Source organism: Manacus candei, unplaced genomic scaffold, assembly GCF_025592945.1.
Source record: "Manacus candei isolate 608988 ecotype Guabito, Panama unplaced genomic scaffold, ASM2559294v1 h1tg000013l, whole genome shotgun sequence".
Classification (NCBI taxonomy): domain Eukaryota; kingdom Metazoa; phylum Chordata; class Aves; order Passeriformes; family Pipridae; genus Manacus; species Manacus candei.
The window spans coordinates 4145929-4151954 of record NW_026138061.1 but is presented as its reverse complement, the minus strand read 5'-3'; positions in this window follow the sequence as shown (position 1 = coordinate 4151954).

Genomic DNA, 6026 nt, shown 5'->3' with positions numbered 1-6026 from the left:
TTCATAAGACCTGCAAAGAGATCCACTGTGCCCAGCAGGCTCCTGCAAACACACTGCAGCAGGTGAGGAGCAGCACTGTCTGGTCACTGCGACCAGATCCCACCAGCCAGCTGACGGTGATTTCCTTCTTCTGGGAGAGGCTGGAGCAATTGGTTTGTAATCCAACTGAATTTTGGCCAGAACACAACCCAGGAGACTCACTGCTGAACCATTTCACTTTGACAGCTGGCAACAATTTGTGGACCACAGGCACGCCTGCTGAGCTCTGTGCTCAGAGGGGGACGCAGAGCTTGCCAAAGTGAGAGACACCTGCTCCTGCCACCCAGCTCCCACCTGGAGATAAAAGCCTCACTGTCTCTCGAGACAGAAATTTTCCTATCACTTGTGAAGTGCAGGAGCCCCCAGCATGCAAATCATCCCTCTTTCTTCCTTCTTTCCTTCTCTATTTCAACAATTGCAAAAAATAATTTGATAAAAGCCTGCTTTAGTTTCAAGGACTAAGTTAAACTCAGAGAGTATTGCTCCAGATCAAGGCATGGACATCAAATCAATTAAATCAATGCAGTGTCATATCTGCAACATCCTCATTATCAGATTTCACATACAATATGCTGTTATCACAATAGACAGTTCCTCCTCCCAGCACTGTAAGTGGGAGACTTGTCATTAGCATCAATAGAAAGTGCACTGAATCCTGAAGGAATAAAACAGCAACCTGGTAGAACAAGGCTCAGACATTACATAGACTGCAATGGTATAAATAACCACCCATATCTTGAAAAATTAATGCTCCAAAAGCTCTGTTTTATTGGGATATCAGAGAGACAAGCTGACACAGTGTTTCAAAGAGCTTATGCTGCAGCAGCCATGCATGTAATGTGCCCTCTGTGTATGGTCCACGTGGGAGCAGGAGGACCAGCTTTCACACAACAGTGTGGCACAGACACAAACCACCACTCCTCCTTGGCACACTCAGCTTCTTGCCTGTGATGGAAGGATGGGATGGAGAAGGAAAGCAAGCCCAATGAATGACCACAGTGGGAGAGAAATAACAAAATCTGGAAGCATATTTCCTATTTGTTCTTCGGTGCCACTATCTCAGATTGGATTGGCAATCAATGCAAGGGAATATTAGTGTGCTCTGCATAAAATTGCTTCATCTAGCTGCATTAAAGTAAATTCATAAATAGAAATGGTGGAATGGAATATATTTATTGCACTAGCCTTGATAAATACTTTAAATGCATTGCTTGCCATCTTTGCATTTACTTTATTACTTGGAAAGATCAGTACCTTTAAGAGTAAAGTTGCTGAATTCAACTGAAAGTCAAATTCTTGGCAGGTGACAGACAAAACAGCTCACTGGCTTCTCATATTACTTTATTTTTAACCCACTGGTGCCACTGCAGTGCTCTGCAGTGTATTTTGTATACAGAAATAAACCACCTACACTTTTTAGTGAAATACTCTAATTCAACAATTTGAATACAAAAGCTTTTAATAACAGCTTGTCCCTCCAAAAAAAAAATCCCCAAAAACAAAACCATCAAACATAATCTATACTGTCAATTCACATGTGTCTGCTTAAAAAAGCCTCCACACCTACATCTCCAATCACATCATCCTGTCTGCTTTTGCAGCCTGGGGAAGATGGGCTTTGCAATCTGCACTGAGGAGTGAGGAAGGCAAGTCAGTTCCCAGCTCCAGGAAACCTTTGTGGGAAAGATGGAAACAAAAGATCCAACTAGTTTGTCTGGGGCAAGTTCCGGGTCAGTTTGGTTCTGTTCAGCTGAAATATAGTTGTGTGGCATGGAGCAACGTGAAGCCTTTCCCCAGAGCACTGGAGCAGCAAATTTTTAGGGCTTTGTGTCTTCTGTCACCTGAAAATCTTCACAAAAGTTAGCCGGGCGCTGGCTTTTAAGGCTGGTGGTCTTCTGATGAAGTCCCCTGTCGCTAACTACAGAAGTGCTCTGAAGTCTTCAGGGAGAAGGAATATATCTTGTACACACTTGTTCCTCAGGGAGTTCTTCTCAAAACCCTGTCCTGTTGCCACCCAGCTTCCCATCGCTCCCTCCTCCCACTCAGCTTCGTCACTCTGACTTCACCATGCAGTTGAGGATTTGGCCCTGGCAAGACTGTGGATGTAGAAGAAAGATCAGAGGTTAATCAGAGGTTAGTGAGGGAGGAAAAAGCAGTGGCTTGAGGGGAAAATGGGGCTGACATCTCCCCAGACCAGCCATTGTTACAGTCCCTCCATTGGCAAGAGCACTAGTGGGAGCACTTATTTTTATTACCTCAAGAAGAAAAGCATCAGCCAAAGATGGGGGTAGGGCTGTCAGAACTCATCTCCTTTTGGCTTCCCTCTTCTTTAGGAAAAGAATGTCTCCTGAATTCAAGGAATCCCTCGTTTCTCTCAAGATGATGGTCTTTACAGCTTTTTTTTTTAATTTAAGAAATTGTCAGGCTCCAAAGTTGCCTTTTTATATATCTTGCAATAAAGCTGCATTGCTTCCCCTTGCTGCTGCATTATTCACTTTGCCCTGCAAATCCTGCTGAGTGAATTACGATGTTTATTGCTTTGCCTTGCAGTGTTTTCTTCATACTTATCTGAACAATCTGCAAGAAAATCTGTCAGTAAAGGTCTTTTCTTTCATAAGCAGCTGAACAACTACTGGGACTGTTCACTTCATCCCACCAAACACCAAGCAAAAATACATCGTCCATCCCACCAGATAGACACCACCCCAGCTCTGGTGTAGCACACAGGGTTGGCCAGTCCCTCTGAGCCTGCAACAGCATTGTAACAGAGATAGGAAACCAAGGGAAGAGCATTTTAGTCCAAATTATTCACTTCAGGACACACAAAAGTGGTATGGAGGAGCAGAGAACCAAGTCTGGGGCTCCACATGGTTCAGAGCAGAAAGGAGCACAGGGATTTTATTCAGAGCAGTCACTAAGGCACCAGGTTCAACCAAGGAGTCTCCAGCTCTTCTCCTTGTACTGCCAAGGGACACAAGGGAGTACAGCACCGTGCGTCACCCTGTTGTAGGATGCTGTGTCTTCTCAAGACCTTGTGCTATCACAAAAGGCAAACAAGGAAGAAGTAGTTTGCCTTCTGGGATTCTCTGCTGGTGTTGTCCCTGAAGCCCTCTACAGCAAGACTGCAAAGATGAACATTCTCCCCTTTACTGGTGTTCCCAGATGTGCCTTTACATCTGTTAACATTTTAGATAAAAAATTAGATTTACCAATCTAATTTGATTCTAGTGAAATTTTAGAGGCAATTAAGGGTTTGCTTTTTGGCTTTTTTTCATTTCCTCTCTAGTAGAGATCAGCAACTACAAAGACACTTTCATATTATCAGCTATACTTCTCAGATCACAGAATCATTAAGGTTGGAAAAGACATCCAATATCATTGAGTCCAACCCATGATTGAACACCACCTTGTCAAGTAGACCATGGCACTAAGTCCCATGTCCAGTCATTTCCTGAACACCCCCAGGGATGGTGACTCCACCACCTTCCTGGGTAGCCCATTCCAATGCTTAACCATCCTTTCAGTGAAGTTCTTCCTGATGTCCAACTGAACCTCCCCTAGGGCAGCTTGAGGCCATTTCCTCTAGTCCTGTCACTGGTTGCCTGGGAAAGAGGCCGATCCCCACCTGGCTACCTCCTCCTTTCAGGTAGTTGTAGAGAGCAATAAGGTCTCCCCTCAGCCTCCTTTTCTCCAGGCTAAACACCCCCAGCTCCTTAAGCCACTCCTCATAGGATTACTTTCCAGACCCTTCACCAGCTCTGTTGCCCTTCACTGGACTTTCTTGAACTGAGGGGCCCAGAACGGGACACAGGACTCGAGGTGCAGCCTCACGTGCTGGACTGAGCACCCTGTTAACAACACACCACCGGAGTGCAACACAGACATCTCAGGTGGCTGCTGTCAGGGATGCAGGCTTACCCTCGCCCTGGGCTCCCCTCTTTAGCTCATAAATTGTGCTCTCCACTTTCCAGTGACATATTACGGTGCACATGGTGGAGATACAAGGAAAGCAGGGAATGGAGGTGGCACGTTTCTCTTCTCTTGAGGACAGCGTATGTTTGGAATGCGTCAGGATTTCTGAGTTAAAGCAGCATAATGAGATGTCAGGGAAGGCGAACAGAAGGGGAAAATTAAGGCAACAGATTTCCCTGGGAAACCCTGTTTTCCAGAAAAACCATTGGAGGAAAATGCTATTCTGATTAATGTTAATTTGTCCCTTTTTCTTTTTTTCTTTTTTTTTTTTTTTATCTCCAAGGCAGGATATAGAGCAGAGCAGAGACCAGGGAAATGGCAGCCCCGTCACCGAGCCAGCGCTGCAGCAGAGCTGATGGAGTATCTAGGTCAGCGTGCAGCAGCAATTCTTTGCAGATGACTGAGATCTACAAAGCCAAAGGCCAGCCCTGGCAGTAGAGCCAAGGGCTCCTTTTGCAACTGAAGGGCGTAAAATCAGCTCCCCCTTTCAAGCAGCGTTCGCAGGAGGGAAGTCCAAGCCGCAGCTTCCATGAGCTGGAACTAACGCCCTTCGGCTCCGCTCACCCGTCCCTGCTCAGCGGAACACAGGCTGGGAAATCAGCGTTGCCATGGGATTCAGATACAAAAGGCCGAAAGATGTGGATGTCAATCAAGTACCCAGATATACAGGGAGGATATTTTCAGCCCTCAAACTAAAACTGATGTGGAAGCTCTTCTCTAAGAAACAACACTTTGCTTTCTCACGCATGAGAGCAATGTCGAATGTTACCCAAATTTTTTTATATTTTAAATGTCCTCACTTAGCTTTGAAGGTTTTCAAATTTCACACAGGCTTAAGGAAGAGCTCATGCACTCAAACACTTGGCTATTTTTTCCAAATATCCTGCTTGGCCTAATGAGAGGCATTGCCTCTGCTGACAGCCTTAGTGCCTTCAGAAGAGATACAGCTTTGGAAGCCAGCACACTGCCTACTGCGTGTGCACAGATCGTGTATCATGGGATCTTTCTCCTTTCTGCTTCTATGCCTCAACCCACTGGGACAGGGGCATGAAAGGATCAGTGCTTTCCCTATATATCATCCCTGAGCATCAATAAGACTGGCAGCTGTCTCTCAAGATTTGTGCTAAACTGTTCTTTAGAGGTTGATTCACAGAGCTACAGCCTTCAAAGTCAAGACACACTGTTAGATCATTCTGTTGGGTAGCAGAGGCCATCAGGATTTGTGCTGATTTTTGTTATGTTAAAACATATCCTTCAAAAAAAGACAGTCCACTCCTGATTTGATAGCCACAGAAGAGGGAAGATTTCCCTGTACTGACAGAAGTTTAGAAAGTCATTCATGAGGTTTATTCTCCCTTGTTGAAAACACCAGAAGAATTTTCCTGATAATCTTGATTCCTGACAGAAGAATACATCAAATTTTGTGCTTAGGAGCTAAACTGGTAAACTGTGATGCCAAACAGCTAACTAACCTGCCTTGCTTTCAGTAGGAATATTAGAAAAGGACAGTGCCAGATGAAATGTTCATGTTTCTAGAAAAAGGCAGCTGCTTCTGCATATGCTGAGAAAGGAGGGTGGATATTAACACAAGGATTTTGAGGCAGGAACTACCTATTACTGGTATTTTGGATGACAGCTATCACATTATAGGTGTTTATCTAATAATATTCACCCCAATACTGGCACGCTTTGTCTGAACTAGTCAGCCTAAGGCAGATCACTCCTTTGTTTCTGCCACAGCAGAACTTGCTAGAACAGCATTTTTAATTATGAACATTTCTGCTTAAATTCTTCATGTTCTGATGCTGGATAACTTTCTCTTTAAACTGGCATTACAGGGCAAAGGAAAAAAAGATCCAAAGTAGAAAACACTTAATTTAGTGAGTGAATAGTATTGCACTCTTTTTATGTGGGCACATATAAAGGTATAGCATTTTACAAGGCTTGATGATTCCCACCAGTCTCAGATCTGTCCATGCACTTTTCTCTTAGTCCATAGAGGTGACCCCATAAAT